The sequence below is a fragment of the Crotalus tigris genome, unplaced genomic scaffold (genome assembly GCF_016545835.1).
Source record: "Crotalus tigris isolate CLP2741 ecotype Arizona unplaced genomic scaffold, ASM1654583v1 scf7180000019016.1132606, whole genome shotgun sequence".
NCBI classification, from domain to species: Eukaryota; Metazoa; Chordata; class Lepidosauria; order Squamata; family Viperidae; genus Crotalus; species Crotalus tigris.
This window is the reverse complement of record NW_024097330.1, coordinates 777,602-799,091: the sequence shown is the minus strand read 5'-3', so window position 1 is coordinate 799,091 and position 21,490 is coordinate 777,602. Positions and strand designations below refer to the sequence as shown.

At 38.6% G+C, this 21,490-nt stretch overlaps 1 protein-coding gene across 6 annotated transcripts in view; it reads left to right on the top strand.

Annotated features, from left to right (window-relative positions):
- The first annotated feature begins 3,345 nt into the window (after nt 1-3,345).
- CDKL5 (cyclin dependent kinase like 5) overlaps nt 3,346-21,490 on the top strand; it is a 95,329-nt gene continuing 77,184 nt past the window's right edge. For 2 of the 6 annotated variants that reach the window (XR_005558548.1, XM_039358387.1), the window contains exon 1: nt 3,346-3,582. The gene's annotated coding sequence lies outside the window, so the exon portion shown is untranslated. Of the gene's footprint in view, nt 3,583-3,970; nt 4,163-17,440; nt 17,512-21,490 lie in introns of those variants that run through there. The other 4 variants (XM_039358390.1, XM_039358388.1, XM_039358392.1 and 1 more) reach the window with 4 other exon arrangements.

Genomic DNA, 21,490 nt, shown 5'->3' with positions numbered 1-21,490 from the left:
TCTCTCAGTGGCTTGTCTTTTCTGTCTCTGGAGGCTTTTCCTTGTTTGATAAATATATGGAATAGGGAAAATACGGGAGGGGTTTCAAATTCTTCCTTCAGAAGGAAGATGGGAATGAGAAAGAGGGAGGCAGGGAAGGAGGGAGGGAAACAGGAAGAGAGGAGGGAGGCAGATTGAAATGAAAGGAAGGGTCTGAAGGAAGTCCCGCCTTAGCACTTGGCCACCAGCAGCCCTGCCATTGACTTTGCTTGTCAAAAGGTTGCAAAAGGGGATCACATGACCCTAGGACACTGACCATCATAAATATGAATCAGTTGCCAAACATCCAAATATAAATCACATGACCCTGGGGATGCTGCAATGGTCATAAGTGTGAAAAATGGTCATAAGTCACTTCAGTGCCATTGTAACTTTGAACAGTCACTAAGTGAACTTTTTTCCTTTTTTTGGTCAAGTTTTTGACACCTTGCTAAGTGGTACTTAAATATTGCCATATCCTAAAAGTGGTACAATTGGGGGAAAGGTTGAAAGGCCCTGATCTAGTGCATCCCGAGTCTAAAAGAACGGTCAGGGTTACTTTTCTTTCTCTGCCTGGGATTAACAGTTCTATGGGTATTGTCATTGGCGCGATCGGCCCACTTATCAATGGGTCATGATCAGAATTGCTTTCTGGCATCTCTGATTTATCTCCCAGTGGGGTCGGAGTTCTATCCCTCCGCTGTGGTGTTGGATAGAACTTCACAACCTCAACGCTTCTCAGGGCGGTGTCTTTCTGATGTTGATTGGGTTTGATTGACTTCCCTCCAGACTGCTTTTTGCCTTTCTTAGCTGGGGGTCTTACTGTGGCACTCTACTATGCAGTGACCTCCTTGCCGCATTTAAAGCAGGCCATTGAGCGTGGCAGCGCAGCTGATGCTTTAGCAGTGTCCTTTTTTCCATGCCATGCCATACCATTGCGATTCTGGTTGATCTCCATCTCTTCAGCCAGGAGGCACCAGTCGTGTAACTGTACTGGGGTGCCTCTGGCCATGCATGCATTATGCAGGCCGCCATTCAGCCCGTCTTGGAAACAGCTAATTTAAGATGTCTTTGGGAAAGTTGAGGCATGCCAGGTCTGAGAGTTCTTCTGTGTACTCGGCTACTGGACGTCCCTGCCTCACAGTCTTTATGCAGTCTTGTGCCTTCCAATTGGCCAGGTGGTCTTCAAATCTCCATCTCAAGGCTGTCATGAAGTGGTTGAAGTTTCAGAGCTTCAGTGCGTTGTAGTTGTGTAGAGTAATCATCCACCAAGCTGGGGGCCCTTTTAAGGCTAGGGTGACAACCCAGATCCTGGCTTCCTTACTGGGGAGGGTTCTCCCATAAACCTGCATGTAGGTGAAGACCTGAGCCAGAAAGCCCAGTTATTGGGGGTCCCCATCAAATTTCATGCCACGGGGAACCAGCTTTGGTTCCTCTGGCAAGACTCTCTCTTTGGGGGGTTTGGGGGCTGTCAGGGGAAAAACTTGTTTAATGAAACATGAGATAACGCACAAAAAAATTTTCACTTTAGGATCCAGAGGTTTATTTAAATTTAACATACAAATTCAGTACTTACATTTCAACAACCTATTGCAATAAGGGCCAGATGCACAAGCAGGCAAGAAAGTAAAGCAAGTAAAGCATGCTTACGTTTCCTGTGTGAAATGTTACATTAAAGTATCTCATTCAAACCCCACCCCAATGGCCAAATGTCTAGTTTAATTCATCCAATTCCCCAGGTGCGAAGTTGTTATGGGAACCAAGGTGATAAGTGGAGTTCCCAGGCGCAGTCCTCTAGGTTTCATTTCTTGACATCCTCTTCCCATCAGAGCAGAGTGGAGATAAGACAGATGGCCCATGGCCCATTCCTTCCTCCGTTCACACCTGATGCATCAACAGGGTAAAGAACAAAACAGAGTAAACACAGAAAACACAGAACCTTCCTCTTCCCAACAGAATAGCATCCCTGAAAAATAAACAACATCCTCCCTCCTCCTGACAGAATGGCAGATGTGAAAGCATCCTAAGCAATATAGAGGCCAAGGATCTGACAAGCTCTTTTGGTATATTATTATGTATAATGCAGGGGTCCCCAACCCTCGGTCCGTGGACCAGTACTGGGCCATGGCATGCCAGCAACCGGTCCGCATAAGCAAAGCCCCATCTGCGGGATGCAGGCATCACACAAAAATCATGCACCCTCCAGTCCGCAGAAAAAACCTCTCTCCACGGAACTGGTCCCTGGTGCCCAAAAGGTTGGGGACCTCTGGTATAACCCCTTTCTTAGAAAAGACACATTCTTTGAGGGACATACTGTTCTCCTAATATAAGGAAATGTGAAACTGCTAAGTTATTTAGAAAAACTATGTAATTTGTTCCTAAAACTGCCTCATTATTGAAAAATGGCCAAACAGAAGGAGCCTGGGAACAGCAACATTACTATAGGCCAGTTAAATAAACATATGAAAAGAATTATCAAGGACAAACCCAGGCATATACAACAAAGGTGACTTTTTTTTTCTGGTTGGAAGTCCACACTTCGCCTTTAGCTGACATACCAGGGATATGCCGAGCTTGATCAAAATCTAAATTTCATTTCATTTACCTTAAACTAAAATTCAATATATTTCAAATTCCAGTCTACAGCGTTGATATATTTAATAAACTTCTCCCTCAACATTACAATTTTTGGAGGTCTTTGAACACCCCATTCAAAAAACACCAAATGCAGCTTTGAGTGTAGCTAGTTTAAATCTGTCTCATTCATGGCCTGGGGATGAGATAAATTACACCTCATGATGATGCATAAATGTTTGCAGATTATGTCTGTGCCACATTTAGTCAAAGCAGAGACATAAGTCTTTCTCATTTTGGCTCTAATCCTTCAGAGCATGAACACACATAAAGGAAAAAATATACCGTGTTTTGCAAGTCGTACTGAAATTATTATATCCGTATCTCTGATCAGATATACGCCTATTTTTCATATAAATGGCTAGGCGGCTCTAAAATCTTATTAGTCTACATCCCTCGTCTCTGCCCGTATTACAGTTGCTGCTTCGTCACGAAAGCAGCCATCGATAATAGTGCAAGTCCCTTACGCCTGAGAATTCACTAACACTTTGCCGTCAACGGCAGCTACAACTTCCCAGTGATGACTTTCTGCTCCTATCCTTTCCAAACCCGTCCACTTGCAGCCGCAGCCGCCAAACCCCGCCTCTCCCCGACGGCTCCTTTCGGTGTTTGCGAGGTGCAGAGCCAACCAAGCCCGCGCATGCAGTGCGTTGGGCGGGTCTAAATTCACGTACAAGAACGGGATGGAGACACGGGGGCGCTGCTAATGCCCGCCCATCTTCGGCCCACCATGCTGCAGGGGGAATGTATATTCCTATTGGCTCTTTCGACAAAGGCGTGGCCTCTTCTACCCTGCGCTTGTTTCCAATTGGCGACAGCTCGTGTCAGTGACCAAAAAAACAACAACCAAACAAGTCACCCAACTCAGCAACACTTCCCTCAAAGCGTTGCAAGCGGCAGCGGTCTGAGCCAGGGCTGGACGCGGGAGCGGTAAGTCGGACAAGGCGAGAGCGGGAGGGAGGCGCTGGGGGGATTGTCGCGGGCGGACATAACGAAATCAGCAGCAGCGGCAGGAGGATCAGTGGAGGCGGACGTGGCTGAAGCGCATCGCGGATCAGTGAGTCGCTGGAATCTGGGTATGGGGGCGTTGACTTATTCCCGTCTGTCGCCACGCTCCTGTCATTGCACTCTCCTTCCAGCCCTCGCCTCTTTGCTGTCATCCTTTCCCCTTCCTCCTCCCACTTCCCGTAACCGCCCCCCTTTTAAATCACACCCACGCCCACCACCCTCGTATCAAGGCTGTGGTTCTTGAAGACGCCGCCTACTTCTTCGATGCGTCTCCCCCCGCCTCGCACACGCATGCTCCCATCTGCCAGTCGTGGCTGTTGCTCCCCACCTCCCCCCTCGCCTTGCCGCCTCTCCTTGGTACCTCGAACCTGCTTGGCGACCCCTCAGGTTCGCCTTCTTTTTCCACAAGGATTTTCCTCAGGTCTTTGTTTCGGGGGCGCTTCTCCCCGCGGTTATCACAGCCCATCTTCCCGCCCCCTCCCAGCAAGAGCCCGCAGCATAGGTGAGTGCCAGAGCTGACCAGATCTTGCATCCCTGAATAAATGGTCCTGAGAATTTTAGGAAGTGACCGGGTTCCAGTTGCAATGAATCTCTTCTGACTGCCAGCGTGCTTGACCTTGTCCTGGTTTTAACAAGAATCTAACTCAAACAGCTTTTCTTCCTTCTCAGCTGCTGGTCGCTTATTTGTATTCTTATGGTATGTCATATGTGTCTTCTATCTGAGATGCTGTGTTTGAAACCCTGCCTCCCACCATGAGTTAGGAATGATTAATGTTATGGATTTAGAGATCCTGCAGATGTAAAATATTTTTTTTGTGTGTTTCCTTGCCTACAGTATTCATTAAAGTTGTAATCTGGGCTGCAAGATGTGCATCAAATTTATTTTCTGTTCTGTTTTCTTTACTTGCTCTAGATTCTTGAAAGATAAGACTAAAAAATCTCTGGGAATATTCATGCATGAGAGAAAATGTTCATTCACTAGCTTCCTCTTCCTCAGTGAAAGAAATGATATAGACAGCTTTAGATCACTGACAGCTAATGTGAGGGCAAAATCCTGGAAACACCCTGGGGTGAAGTTTGGATTTTCTTTAGAAACATACATTCAGGGATTTCCCTCATGGGGCTGTCACTTGATTTTGCTCTGAAGTGCAACTTTCATGACCATCTCATTTAGTCCATTAATACCTTTAAAATAAAATATATGCTTATTAGTTTTGCTCTTATAATTAAATTTTCCATCACCTATACACCGATATTGCTCTTTCTTTTGAAAGCAGCTGAATTTTACAGTGCAGTATATGTACATTCCTAGTCTTGGGCTATAAATTACTAATTTTCTATAGTGACTTAGTTAAAAGAATCCCTTCTGTCATGTAAGCATTCTCAACCTATGCAATCACATCTAATATTACAATCAATTGTTTAATTTAAAAAAAAGTATTTTAAAGCAAGTGTTTAATTACTTGACAAGCAGTGCAAATTAAATCTGAAGGTAATGAAGCAGAAAAAATGTCCTAATTGAATATTAATTTTCAAAATTTCTTCCTTGGCCTCTCATATCATGTCATCTTTTTTTTTAATCTGCATACAATATATTTGAGTACAGCACTCACACACATACGTGTGGTAGCTATTGGCTAATGTCCAAGTTTGCCACCAAATGAGGCAGTTGAAATAAAATCAGTGATGGGTTATATAAAGTCCCTGGGGAAGAAGAAAAAATAGTTAATGCAATTTACTTATTTTTTCCCTACTTTCTATCTCCTGCTTTCTTTCCTTAGAAAATGGGACTAATTTTTAAATATAGTTTTTCCTAAAATGGTTTTATTATTATAAGAAAGAAAAGGTGATTTAAACTTTTCCCCATGGTTTTGAATGTAAAACAGTTCTTGGCAGGAGTTTGATTTGGAATCACAGCACTAAGTATATGCCAAACTATCATAACTTCTACATGTATTAAGGAGGTAGCACAATCCTATTTGAACTTAATGGGATTTAAACATGTATAGAATTGCCCAGATAAATTGTATAATTAAATTTCCTGTTATTTGAGATATAAATTATAGTGCTCAGTACTAATTTTACAAAGAGCTATTCTGTAATTAATATTTATATTTATGCTTATGGATTACATACTCTAATATAGTGTAAAGTTTATCATATACACCAGTTTTATCTCTGAACAAATTGAAGGTCATGGCTTCCATCTTCATGATATAGTTGAGATACTAATTTATTCCAGTTTTGTATTCAAGTTTGAAAAAAGAACTCCCACCTCAGGTACTTAACCTGCAACTTTAATTAGCTATTTGATGAGTAAGATAAAAGTAGCGGGTCTGAATGCTATCTTCAGAAATTTAATTTTGTGCTTAACATAATTTAGTGTGATCAATCTCTCTAACATTACAAATAAGAGTTCTTTGAAATCAGTGAAACAGTTGTGTGGAATTTTTGGGTGGACTGCACTGAATTTCATATTCATATTATTACTCATTCATTTTTGAGGATGTTAATTTTTCTGATATCATAATTTATTATTCTTAAAATCTGTAAACATAAATTTTATTTAGATAGACGAATAAAAGTGAATTTTTTCTTTAGTTATTCATGTAATTTAATTACTGATTATTTCTATGTTTCAAAATATATTTGCATTGCTTGCTTTAAAAAAGGAAGATGTATTGAATTATATTTATAATGAGTAATAACCCTCTACATAAATCGTATCTTCTTCCATATGCCAAACTTCTAATAGAAGTTTTGAAGTTTTCTTATGATGGATATCTATGTTAAAGCATTTTATTTACACTTAATAGAGATATTTGATTTATCTGGGATAACTTTTCTATTAATTTCATAATTAAGATTTTATTTTTAAATTAGTATTTATAAAAATAAAGGTTCATCTGGGCATTTTTATTCTCTTTAATGAATTCTCCTTAATGAGATTATATACAGATTTATGCACTTAAAATGCACAAGATTTCTTAATAATTATGTCTTTGAATTAACATTAAGAATTATTAGATTTAAGAAACAAATTTAGCAGAATTCTTGCTCACATTAAAAACTCTTAAACCATTAACATTATGTTGTGTTTCTTATATACAGATATTAAAATCAGTGCTAGTTCTGCCCTTAGTTTTTATTGCTTATCAAATAAAATATCTTTGTTACATCACACTTAAGTTTTTATGTGCAATCTGATCCTATGAAATTTTAGTGTATTTATCCATTATTCTAATCTGATGGAATAAATTCTAAGAAAGCATGTCTGTAATGACAATCAACAGTTAGAAATGTTGACTGAAAATATAGGTCATCCAAGGAAAATAATTTAACTTTTATGAATTGGCATTATGGGAAAAGTTATGGCACTGAGATACGTTAAGACTTCTCAGTTGATGGTGTTGAAAGCAGAAACTTTGTGTGACCATTACAGTAATTCTCTCTGTCAATGCATTGGAAAAGACTAGACAATTGGAAAAATAGACAGGATGAGAAGGCAGAAAACCTTAAGGTTTTAATAACACAAAACAATGTGGAAATAAGATTATTTTTAATATATCAATTGACCATGAAAAATCTAGTAATCATTTTTTACTTAAAAACGCTTGACTTAACTAATATATGGGGCATTTTATGATGTTTGAAATCAATTTTATTTATTTAATGTTCCATTGTAATTTGATTTTTAAGGTCACCCATTTGCCAAGCATCTTTGGATAGTTTGTATAGATTTACAGAGTATAAATAATAGATCCAGAAGGAAAAACATCTGAGGCATTCCACAGAACAGGGATCTTGGGCTAGATCTCCCACAACCAAACTGACTGGAATCACACCAGAGAAAAGAGGACAATTACTGCAAAACAGTTACCTCCCACTCTATCTCTTGAGATTGGTCCAGAGAGAGGTATACCATGATTGGTGGTATTGAAAACTGCTGATAAATCAAGGATGGTGAGAATGGATGTAATTCTCTCATCCCGGTTTTGTCAGAGATACTTCCGAGGTGAGATCAGTGCTTTCTCGCTATTCTAACCAGCCCTGAAGCCTAAATGGAAAGCTAGATAATTCACTTCCTCCAGGGTCTTTGAAGCTGCACTTTAACCAACTTTTCCATAACCTCTTGGAGGGTGCTCAAAAATTATTTAGTACTGTTGGTTCTAGTGAAGATTTCCTGAAGAGGGGCTGTATTAATCAATTCATCACTGCCTGGGTCAATCATTGTCATATCCCTGGAGATCTTGTTAAACTAAGACAGGGGTGTCAAACTCAATTTCATTGAGAGCTGCATCAGCATTGTGGTTGCCCTTGAGGGGGTGGGGGTATGCGGCCAGGGTGGGCATGGCCTACTGGGTAGGCATGGCTGGGGTGGTGTGGCCAGCTCGACATCGTGTCGGGGGCCTGGGCAGGACTGGGGCAGATCCAAGGGTCTCTGGCAGAGGGGGGTGGGACCAATGTGAGCGCCAGGGCATGATCCACTGGATGATCCTCGTTGTCCCTCTCAGGCTGTGCAGGGGGAGCTGGACGCTGGCACAGGCTGTCCAGAGTCCTGGGCAGCAGAGGTCAAATGCCCAGCCCGGCCCTCGAGCTCCCGTGGCACCTAGGCCAACCCCACTTTCCCAAAGGGGTGCCCAGCTGCGCTTACCTCCTCATCAAGGCTGCTGCTGTTGTGCTTGCTCTCCTTGGCCAGGTTGCTCGTGGGTGCAGGAGGGCAAAGTGCATAGGTCAGAGAGGTCACTCCCTCTCCATGCAAGGAGACCCAGCTTTGTAACCAAAGGATCCTTAGTGATAGGATGGGAGAACCTTAAGATAGACCAGGAGGGCAGCGAAAGGACAGCAGGGCAGGACTAAGGCAGACCCTCCCTCCCTCTCATTCCAATCTCCTTCCTTCCTTCCTCCTTTCCTTCTTCCCTCCCTCTTTCTCATTCCCATCTTCCTTCCTTCCTTCCTTCCTTCCTTCCTTCCTTCCTTCCTTCCTTCCTTCCTTCCTTCCTTCCTTCCTTCAGAACAGAGTGGCGGGAAAATATTTGAGATGAGGGAGGGAGAAAAATAAGCAAGAACCGCATCTGGGGAGGTGTCATCCTTTGTGAGGAATGAAGAAATACACCATCACCTGGAAATGGCCAGCAAATGGGTTTGATGGGCTCAAGGGGAGGGGACGCTGCGAGTGGCATGAGAGTCAACGTTACCTGTTCAACACTGCCCATCCCCCAGCTTTCCCGGTTTCAGCAGGCAGCGGGGTGCGCTCCTCACAGTGCCAAGAGACTGGGCTGGGTGGCGCTGTGAGGAGAGCACCTTGCTGCCTGCTGAAACCGGGCAAGCTGGGGGCTGGGCGGCATTGTGCTTCGCGCCAGCTTCACACTGCTTGGCCCAGCCTCTTGGCGCTATGAGGAGAGCACCCCCCTGCCTGCTGAAACCAGGCAGGCTGGGGGCTGGGTGTTGTTGCACAGGTAACGTCAATTCTCATGCTGCTGGCAGCGTCCCCTCCATCTGAGCCCACCAAGCTGGATATGTGAAGTAGGCGAGAGCCATTTTCTGGCCACCTCCAGGCCATTTCTTCGCTGTCTCCAGGACGGCCTTGTGGAGCTAAGACTGAATGCTTTCCAGCATGGATGGCCACCACGAAATTGTACATTGGCTTCTGGCTGGCCAGAGCCAAAGCAGCAGGGGCCATTCCCTCACTGTTTCCAGGATGGCTCCGTGGACCACATGAAACCCTTTTGCAGGCCGGATCTGGCTGTCTGAACTAAGAGAAATGTGGATCCAATATACATGTGGCTGCACTACAAAACTTACAGGCTGAAACTTCTCCCAAATAATCAAGCCAGACTATACCTCAGTCAGCTAAGAAGGAGCCTGTATAACTGGAGGAGTTGAACAATTTTATACTTAAATGCCTAAGATGTGTTTTAAAAACAATTAAACAATTCATGCTTAACCTTAAACAATTCATGCTTAAACTGAGTTCTAGGAAAGCAAAAATGTATCTTTTCCAGTAGTATATTTTTAGGGGGATTTGCAAGGTGTCATCATGTAAAATTACAATTTTACATAATGTAAAAACACTAGGAATCTAAAGAAAAAAGCAGTTTGTTTTTGTTTTAAAACATTTAATGTAATTCAGTAAATGATAATTGATCTTAATTTTCAGTATCCCAATAAGCTTACTTTATTGAAAGGCAGAATATTAAAAAAAACATTGTGCTATTGTTGAATTGGCAGCAGAATTTCCCAGATTTACAATGTCTACCTCAATATATTTACTGTCAGTTCGATGGTTAGTTGCTGTACTTGTCATTACTTAGGTTTTTTTTTATTGAAAATTTTTTAAAATTTTACAAAAACAAAACAACCCTTGCCCAAACCTCCCCGACCCTCCCATTCCCTCCCCCGACCTTCCCAGAGCTGAATATAGGCTTAATTGAAATTTCTTCAAAAAATCTTAAAAAAGATATAAACCATAAATAAATCTAAATACATTACTTAAACAAATTATAAGATAATTAACAATAATGTATGTATAAAAAACATAAATATTAGAAAAAATGCTTAAAAAGAAAAAGAATAAAGAAAAGGAAAAAAGAAAAAAGATATAAGAAAAAAAATAAAAATAAATAAATAAAGTCTATAAAATATTAAATTTTAAATATAAGTTATTGAAAAACTAAATAATATTTTTTTATATCCAACTTATATTGTATAAAATCTATCCATTTTTTCCATACCGCAAAATACTTCTCTTGCGATTGGTCCTTCAAGAAAGCCGAAATCTTTGCCATTTCCGCCAAATAAGAAACTTTAAAAAACCACTCTTGCAAAGTAGGCAAAGATTCCTTCTTCCAACATTGCCCTACTAACAACCTTGCGGCTGTAATTAAATTTAACATCAATGTAGTCTCTTTGGTATCACAATCAGTAACAATACCTAACAAGAACAATTGTGGGGTAAATTTTACCCTCCTTCTAAAAATTCTTTGAATATTCCACCATATCTTAATCCAAAAAGCTTTTATATTTTTACACAACCACCAGATATGATAGTAAGTAGCGTCCAAACATCCACATTTCCAACATTTAGGCTGTAAGTCAGAATACATACGAGACATTTTTTGTGGATCAAGGTGCCATCTATAAAACATTTTGTAAAAATTCTCCCTTAAGTTTTGGGCTTGTGTGAATTTGACATTCCTCACCCAAATAGTTTCCCAGGTATCTAGTAGAACTGGTTCACCAAAATTTTGTGCCCATTTAATCATACATTCTTTGACTAATTCTGCTTCTGAATCCAATTCTACTAACACCCCATAAATTTTCTTAATGTGAGTTCGTCTTTGATCTTTTATTTGTTTTAACAAATTCTCATCTTCTCTAAGCAAACCCACATTACGATCTATCTTCCACCTATCCACTATTTGTCTATACTGAAACCATGAGTATATAATATTTTCTTGTGCTAAATCTTCCAAAGATTTTAACTGCCAATTTTTACCATCCCATCTAAGTAATTGTACGTAAGAAACACTGTCCATCTTAACTCCTCTCCTTATCCCTTCTATCGCATGCGATGGTATGGCCCATAGTGGAATTTTAAAATCACTTCTGTAATATTTCCTCCAAATTACTTAGTTTTTTAGATTTAATTTTAGTACTATTTTTCACTGTAGTCCTTGACTTTCATTATTCAAACTTTCAAATCTTTGGCATTTTCAATTATCACTGGTGTCATCAGTGTAGCGCAGGTTACTGATGTTTCTTCTTTCCATTTTAAAACCACACTGATATTTCAATTCAACGTTCTCAATATATATTCATTATATAGAATAATTGCCAGGAGAGTTTATGGCGTCTTCTTACTCTTTTTTTGCTGGCCTGGAATTGGTTTGTTTCACCATATTCTATCCAGATTATGGCTTTGCATGAAGTCAGTGAGATACTCTGAGAGTCCCATTTTTCTAAGCACATTTCATATCTTTTCATGCACAAAACAACCCAAGTCCAACAAATGAAGTATAGACGGACTTTTTTGGGTTTGTGTGTGCATTGTTTGACTTTCTCATTATCCAGCATGCATCAGCAGTAATGTTTATGATTCCTTGGCCTTTCCTAAAACCAATTTGAACATCTGGCATTTCATTTCCAGGTACAGAGTATGTTGAATAACAAGCATAATTTGCTAGCATATGAGAATATTGTGCAATTGTTTTCACACTGTTAAGTCTCCTTGTTTTTGGTATTGATATGTAGACCAACCTGTTCCAATCCATTAGCCACTATATCATTCTTCAGATTGGCGGGCATTGATTAGGACTTTTACAGATTCTTATGTTTTTTGTTGCCATATTTCTATATTCTATCAATTTCTGTAGCTTTTTGACTTTGAAATGACCAGAGTTCATCTTTTGGTAACAGAGGTTTTTATAACTAAGGAAAATCTTCTAAGTCATTTTAGATGTTGACATTTCTATTATACAGAATTTCACCATACTATTTGTTTGGTATTGTTTAAAATTCTTTGAATTAGTTATTATCTGCTCTGTTATGTCTTTTATTATAATTTGAGATTGGAATCTTATTCTAAATTCAGAGATTTTTTGAAGGCTTTTCTATTTTGTGTTTGTGTCTGCTTCTATCATTTATATATTCTTTATTGCTTCCATCTTCAGTCTACAGTATTTACAGATGTCATTATAATATTGTTTTTTATCCCTTCTCACAATCATCTGAAATGTTTTGCAAGTTCCTTCCTGAGAGTTTTGTCTTTCTTGGCTTTTTACCAATTCTTACTGTTTTTCTGGCAAACTTTTCAGTTTGCTTTCTTATGTTTTTGGTCTCTGGAAATTTCTTTTCATATTCATCTTTAACAGCTACTTTGGTTTCATTTCACAATCTCTCTGGTTCCCTATCAATCAGTTTAAGAACTATAAAATGATTCTTGATGTTCTTTTTGAAAATGACAGATACATGTTTAGGTTCATGTGTTATGGTGATATTTCTTCTTCCACTGTAGTTTGACTCAAAGAGCAGTTCATGATCTGTTCCATAGTCAATCCTTGGTCATGTCTTTGCAGTTATAACTGAGCTATCTTCTTGAACCAATAATAGTCAGTTTAATGTCTGTGTATATCATCTAGTAATGGCTGCATATGAAGGCATTTTGATTGTTGAATGGCTGCATTAGCAATGAAGAAATCATTGACTTGGCAGAAATTGATCAGTTATTTTCCATTCTGATTTCCAAGGTCACAAAGTCAAGCTATGTTTTCCTTAATATTTCCAACTTTGGTATCCCAGTCTCCAAAAGCACATCTTTTTTGGATGTTTGTCAGTTTCAGATTGACCCTGATCCTAAAACCTATCAATTTTCTCTTCTTCTGCATTAGCGTTCTTAAATAAACTTGGATAACCATCATATTTAAGGGTTGTCATAAAGTCTAAGTTCTATTATTAATTTGTACCCAAGAACTATCCTTGCTTATCCTTGAAAGTGTCCATTACCAATCCACTTCAATTAGGTGATGCTACAATGCAATGTGTAGTTGATTTAAATGTTGAGCTTTCACATATTCATCTTTCTTATTTTTCATTTCCACTATAGTTCTGCTATTATGATTTCAGAATTTCTTTCCCTGGTTGATAGCATCAGCAACTGAACATGTCTTTTTTATTAGTTTTATTCGTTTATAACATAAAACATGCAAATACAAAAGCAAATAGTAGGGGACAACAGTAGAAAAAGGTGTAAAGAAGGGGAGGGGAAGAAATAAAAGGCATTGACTTCCGACTCTCTCTGTTGCAGTAAAATCAAACATTAAAGTCAAATCTCAACTTTTTACATTTCTATAGTAGCATGCACTAGCCATTTCTGTATTGGCAAATCAGTCTAATCATTAAAACCCAAAATCATTATATCATTTTTTCCACCTTAAGTACAAAGTCTGGAAGCAGTTTCCAAGTAGAAACAAAACTCTTATGGTCTTTTCTTTTATCAATTTGGCTATCTCTGCTAATTCCATCAGCTTTTGTAACCATTCATCCATGGTAGGAATTGAGGCATCCTTCCAGTTTTGTACATAGAGCAATCTTGCTGCTGTCACCATATATAAAATCAGAGTTCCATTTTTTCCAGTTCTCTTTCCATTAGACCCAGAAGGAAAGTTTCTGATTTAATCTTTATGTTCACTTTAAGAATTTTCTGCATTTATATATGAACCCTACTCCAATATTTCTTTGCTTTATCACATGTCAACCATAAATGATAAAAAGTCCCTTCTTTACATTTACATTTCCAACATACCTTTATGTAGTCTAGATAACTTAGCAACTGGACATTTCAAAGACATCTAGTCACATCATACTATCATTAATATTCCCAAAGATCCTGAGTTCTTCCTCAGTAGCACATTGAGTTTCACTTAATACGATTTCCAAAATATAATATCATCATTTTATATTTTTTGACTATGTAAGTTTTCTGTTAAAATACAATTGCCATTTACCATTGCTCTCTCCCATACAATATGAAATTATGCCTTTACATTGTTAGTAAAAGTGATATTCCATTTTCAGCATGTTCCTCTATTGCTATTGACTAATATAGGTGTCTGTTTGCTTTTAGCTGGGCAACTGTGATGATGTTCACACTGTTGGTGACTCTAATGATATTATATATTCTTGACATACACGCCCAGGATTCTTTCCCGATCTCTCCTAGGAATAGGACAATCATTATCCCAAAGCAGGAGTTAAGAGAGGAGCAAAAAATACTAGTTTCAGAATCTGGGGAGAAGTATTGGAGAGAAGTTGAGATTATATTCATTTAATAAGATGCAGTTCAGTGGTGAGAAATGAAAAGACCTACACTTTGGCAGGAAAAACCAAATGTGCAACTATAGAATAGGTGGGACCTGACTCAACAGTAGTAACTTTGACAGGGATCTAGGTGTCCTAGTGAATAATCACTTACGTATGAGCCAGCAGTGTGCTGCAGCTGCCAAAAAACCCCCAATGCAGTCCTAGGCTGCATCAGTACAGGGATACCACATTTCCCTGAAAATAAGACCTACCCCGAAAATAAATCCTAGCCTGATTTTTTTGGGGTGGGCCTAATATAAGCCCTACCCCAAAAATAAGCCTGTGGGGATGGGCATGGCCAGCACAAGAGGCATCGAGTGTGTAGGGGCCAATGGTGTCTGGCAGCAGCCGCAGCCCGCCGGCCCCTGGGCACAACACAGGTAAGTCTGACTGTGGAGGCAGAAACTGGGGGGGGGGGAGGCAGGCGATCCGGATGTGCTGTCCGGTTGTCTGGCTCGTGGGAGGCTCGCAGGATGCTTGCGTGGCAGCACCAGCAGCAGGTGGAGCACGGGGGAGGCAGGCAATTCTGATGCACTGCATAATTGCCCGCCCAGGCACAGCTGCAGGCAAGCCAAGAGATGATAGGACGGAGTGGACGGTGTGTCAGGATCACCCATCCCTCTGCCTCCATTTGCTGCCTTGCAAGCCTTCCACGAGTCAGGCGGATGCACAGCATGTCCTGATCACCCCCCACCTGGCTCTGCTGTGCACTTTTAGCCCAGAGGGAGACTGGAAGCTTTGTCTGCTTGCAAATGGGGCACTTTGAAACAGAGTTAATTGTTCCATTTCAAAGCGCGCCATTTGCAAGTAGATGAAGCTTCCAGTCTCTGTCATTTCTCCGTCCAGGCAAAAAGTGTTTGGGCATCTATGGATTCTTGGGAATGGAGTGCAACCCATAGGTACCCAAACACTTATGCAAGCAGACGAAGCTTCTAGTCTCCATCATTTCTCTGTCCGGGCAAAAAGTGGGTCTGCCCTGCGAAGCCCTGTAAGCCTGTTTGATAGCCTGGAATTAAAGAAGCATGAAAGAAATATCTCTAATTACAGACATATTTTTAATATATGAATGTGGTCTGATTGTATAACATCCACATATTCCTATACAGTATTTGTTAAAACAATTGCTGTATTAATTGCTTCATTTTGGTGAAAATAACCAGAGTAAGAGCTTTGTACAAACTGTTATGCATGACTTTCCTCCCATCATTAAGGTCATGATCATTATTAGGCTTGAAAGGTAGATACATGTAGTCTGAACTAAATTGTATTTTACATGAAAGGACTGGCTGGACACTTGACAGTATGAGGCCATATAGACCGTTAGTGAATTAGTTGTTACCTGACAGAATATTTTAGTCAGTAACAAATCAACATCTCTTTATTTCTTGATCTGAACAATGTTAAAATTAAAGAGTAAGCGTGAGAGGTACTTTTTTGAGGGGTGTGGCGAAGCGTGCTACTGTATATCCAAATCAGAATTCAGACTATCAGTTTTTGCAAAAGGGAAAAAACATTAAAAGATAAGATGAAACATGAAGATGCCATAACTTTGGTATTGTAGGACTGGGCAAGAATTCTTCAGTGTAGGCTAGGAAAAATGTGAAGTTGTGTACATGAAACCCAGTGTATATGACCCCATCATTCTACACATTCAGCCTTCACACATTCTTAGAAACTCATGAAGTCCTGTGACATGTAAAATGGCCTTTAATTTTAATCTATCTGAACAATTTATTAAAATCACTTCACATAAGTTAATATGAAAAGAAGCTTGCCATACTACTTCAATCCCATTTATTTTGTGATGTTATCTCTATAAATTTTTTGCTGTGTGGAGACATGCACTTAAAGAATGGTGTTTTGTTCTTTCTTTTCTGTTCTTTTTTGCATTATAATCAGAGATGTTAGTACAAAGAACTTTTGTTACAAATTCTGACTTCTATTTGTTATTCTTCAGTGTACATATAGTACCAGCTCCTAAGAATATTTATCACAAAGTGGCTTTATCACATGGTGGATTTGATTTAAATCACGATTTAAATCATGATTTAAATCACTAGTAGAAAGGCTTGATTTAAATCAACTCGATTTAAATCACAATTTTTAAAGAGCAACTGTCATCTCTGTCCCGCATTGTCCTCTCCTCTGACCCGCTGTTGACTCTCTGACAGTCCCACTCACTTTAATGGAACAGCTGTTGATGTGGCAGTGACACAAGGTGAGGGACATGGGGGCCAGCAGATGAGTGGATACCCGCTAATAGGCGTTGCCATGATGGATCTGAAATGACAGGTGCTCTTTAAATATAAGGACTCATTTTTGCTGATAGTTAGAATCTTTAATATTATTATTTGCAAACAAAATGAAGTCTTCCTATTTAGAATAATAAGCTGTCAGGTTAGTAAAACAGCAATATCAGAACCGATTTTACATTAATAGGTTAATCACACAGTTGGAGAACTGCTCAAATTCTTTTATTTAATTAAAACACTTAGAGCCTGGTATAAATGCATTTCTCTTCAAAAAATTATACAGTTTGTAGTGTACATAGATTTGCAAAACAATGGGATAAAGGAGTATTCCTGAACTTTGTTTTATGATTTATCTTATGGTTACCATGAAATTGTGTGAATGCATCAATGCAGTGTATGTTATATCAGCTTGTAGAGCTTGGATTCATTGAATGAGTTTATGAAAAATGTAAATATTGTAGAATATACAGCCTCATGCTATATAACTAAGCTCCATTTCATGCTGAATAAACTAAAGTATTAATGTACCTTAAATACAAAACTATATTTAGATATATTTTTACTACAAAAGCATTTTATTAAAATACATTGTTAAAAATAAAAAAAATCTGATTTAAATAAAAAAATCTGACTTTTTTGATTTTTTTTAAAAATCATTGCTTTATCAGATTCATCTGATCCAACATTTTGTATTATGATTCAGTTATGACTTTGGGGGATTTCTACCAAAAGACTGCAGGTCAGTTTACTTGAATTATTAGGGATTGAAATGAATGCATGTTTATGTATTAAGTTATGTTCTACCTGTAATTGCTTTTGAGATTGTAAAAATATGACCTTGTACCTTTAAAAAGCATTAATAAAGTCTGTGGGAAATGGAAATGAGATTTAATAAAGTTCCTGTTAAGACTATACACTGATATAAAAGTTTCAAAATTTCTCATAATTGAATATATGTTGTCTCATGCTTCTGTACTTATATATACAGGGCTTTTTTTGTCATAGAACGCCCAGAACAGAGTTCTGGCACCTTTTTTGGATGGATGGAACCTTGTAGGGTAGGCAAGGTGGTGTTGTATGACACGTGTGAGTTCCGGCACCTTTTTTTTTTTTTTTACAAAAAAATAATATGGCTATTATCACAGGATTAAATATAAATTCTCAGTCTTTCTTTTTCAATTCTCTTTTGAAATTGGGCTCTTTGATATTTATTTTTATGACATTTAATGTTGTTACAGCATGGTTTTCCTCATGAGTTTATACTTTTATAATCCTTGCCTACTTTGTAGTTCTTATACTATACTTATGCTAGATTTTTGTACTTACTTTGTACTTAAACACACAATGTAAAAATGTATTAACCTTTACTGCAAATCTTTGTTGATCTATTAAAAAGTAGTAATATTTATAAGAAAAAGAAATATTGAGGCAATATTTAATTAGGCCAATTTAAATTCCAAATCCCTTCTTGTGCATTTGCCTAAGATTATGTATGTATAATTTTAGAATTTGTATTCCATCCTTCAAAAGTATTTTTTTCTTGAACAACTCAGAATACTACATAATCACATGATAAAATGTTTGAATAATTAAAATATGCAATAAAATAATCACATTCTAAAACAAGTTGGCAATATTTATGTCTGGAGAGAATTCTGTAGATAGAAAATTATCAAAGAAAAGGCATATTCCTGAATTCTTGCAACAAAAGAAGCTGTCCACAATCAGGGCTTCCTTGTTGCTTGTGATTAAAACATATGGCAGTGATGGCGAACCTTTTAGAGACTGAGTGCCCAAAAACTGGCCCCGCCCCTGCTCCATGCCCCTGCTCTGCCCCCCCATCCCCTGCCCTGCCTGCCCACAGGACCACTCCCCACCTCCAGGGCCCACTACAGATCGCCCAGGCAGCCCAGCAGCACTATGGCAGCTACCCCCTCTGCCTGCACCCTGCAGCATCAACTGCATGATGGGGTGTGAGGGCAGAGTCTTGTCTACACTGCCTGGCTGTGCTGCTCCGTGTGGGCCATGCTTGGGGGCGACTCTCCTTCAGGGGGGCTGCTGGAGAGGAGGGGGTCATGGGGGGAGGCAAGGCTGGGGCAAAAGCAAATGTGCCCACAGAGAGGGCTCCGAGTGCCGCCTCTGGCACCCGTGCCATAGGTTCGCCACCACTGACATATGGGGTGAAATGTTCCTTCTGATTCTATGATCTCAAGCCCTGAAGGGATTTTTAGATTAAGGCCAACAGGTTGAATTGGAATTTGAAGTGAAGTCAGATTATATAAATTTGTTATTATATATTTGTAGTGCCCAGTTTTAGTCACTATTTTGGGCTACTAAACTAAAATTTCTGGACTACCTTCAAGGATAGCACTATGTATGATATATCCATTACTACTACAGTAACTGTAAGAAATAATATTTTTCCATAGTTTTTTCCTTAGCCTTTCCTTTCTTCATGGTTAGATCGTTTTAATTATTGTAGTATATACAGTTTCTTTATTATACTATCACTGATCAATTATTTCACTAATTAAGAAAAAAATAATCAAGAATTACAGTACAGTGGCAAGGCTGCTTATTCTGATAGGGGTGTAGTTAACCCATCAACTTTCAGAGGTAAAAGAGTTTTTTTTTTTCTGCAGTAGACATTTGTGCCTATAATGGCAAGGATTGATTTAGAAGCATCTCAAGTCATGAATGTGATTGTTTAGGGGATGTACTATTTAACCTGCAGAGTTAAATAGAGGGAAAACAGAGAGAAAAATAGAACACAATGAGGTTGAGTAGTACTTCTTCAATAGCACCTTTTGGAGAAAGACTTCAGACTGAATAAAACCATCGCAAAGGATTTTTATATGAGTCTAAGCCAAACAATTTCTCCAGAAATATATAACATGATTAATAGTATCAAATCAAATAAGGATAATAATCAGTTTGCATTTTATTAGCTATCTTCTAGCAGAGTAAGGAAAACAACAGGATGATCAAAGTAATATCAGTATTAAAAGCAGCCTCAAATCTCACCTGAAATGAATCTTAAAAAATTCCATATCCTCCAAAAGTGTCTGAATCTGATTGTACCACTCGCTGGAACACCTTGGTATGATTTTCTGTGTCAAAAATAAGGTGAATTGAAAATTTCCTGGACCTAGATAACCCTATTTCTGTATTTGTTTCTGTTTTTTGCCCCCCCCCATTCTAAATATTTTCCTGATGAAATATTCTAAAAAAGCTCAAAAACATATACACTATTTTGTAAGCCACCAGTTGATCTAATCAATATCTCCCTATGGATTATGGTAATTTTACAATATTAAATGGATACATACTGATGTTAACTTGTACTATGTGACTAAAATATACTTCTCTATGCTTATCATTGGTGTATGGGACTGTAAAAGCTATTGGAAAACCTTTATATTTACTTTGAATACTTCATGGTTGATAAAATGTCCTGGGCTGAAATATGCAGCCCAAAATTAAGAGGCTTTGTTCTGAAATAAGAGGAGTTCCTGATAAAGTAAGAGAAAAAGAAATACTCCCTCTTCCTGCTGCCATGAAGGTCATGCCAACAGGCTTCTCTTTCTGGGGTGAATACCTAGCTCAGTATTTTCATCCACCACTAGATGTCAGCACCAGTCCATCTTTCAATTTTCTGTATTTTTCCTCCTGTAAACTTAATTCACCGCTTCCATTTACAGAAGGGTGGAACAAAGACACCCCCCCTCACTTTTGGAGGATTTTTACTTCTGGGGTTTTTTCTTTTTTTCTCAGGAAATCGGTCAGGTAGAAGAGAGAAAATCAATATTCTTACCCAGTTCACTCACCCTGTTTAGAATCATGCTTAATTTAGTGCTTTTTGGCTTTGGCTAAAGGTAGCTTGGGCTAGAGTCATGAATGGTGCCAGCCTTTCTTCTGTCGGTTTTTGGAAAGCTTTCCCCAGACGTCCGGATCGACCACCGTCTCCCCAGGATCGGAGGGGCATTTGGATCATCAAATAATTCTTCCTCTATTTTTATGTATATTATTTGAAATAGGAGAAACAATTTAGTTAAAGTATTTTTGGAAGAACTAGCCTATTGATATTCATTAAACAGCCTCCCTCCTTCTCTAGTTCCCCACAGTTCTGTTAACGGCTTTATCTTCCATTCCATCAGTTCTCCTTCCTTATCCTCCAGTATGTTCTGAAACCTTGGTTTGTAAAATATCTTTTCCATTTCCAATATTATCATTGTGCTTTCTAAGTCTTCATTTATCTGAGTTTGGTCGTTAGTTTCTTCCTTTAGATTCCCAATGTTTGTGTCATCATTCTCTAATTTTCCTTCTATTTTCTGGGTTGCTGGTTCCTTCTCTGTAGTTATTTTCTGAGCTTATAGATTTGAATTAGAAAATTGTTCTTTTATGTCCTTTGTGCTATTTTTAATCTCATAACGAGCTAAAGCAATTGTTTCTTGTATTAATTTCAACATGGAGAGAATTTCTTTCTGTGGTTCATAGGTATTTTCTGGTGATGTGGCAAACGGAGGCTTCTGGAGACAGATGTTAAAGATGTTTTTTTTTTTACTATTTAGAGCTAAGTATGGAACATCCATTTTATTTTTTGTAAGTAGCCTTTATAAATTTATGCAGCCAACTAGTCATTCTTAAACCTCCCCTAAGCAGATATAAGTAAAATTCAATTTTTTTCTGTCCAATGAGAAATATATCTTTTCTGTCCA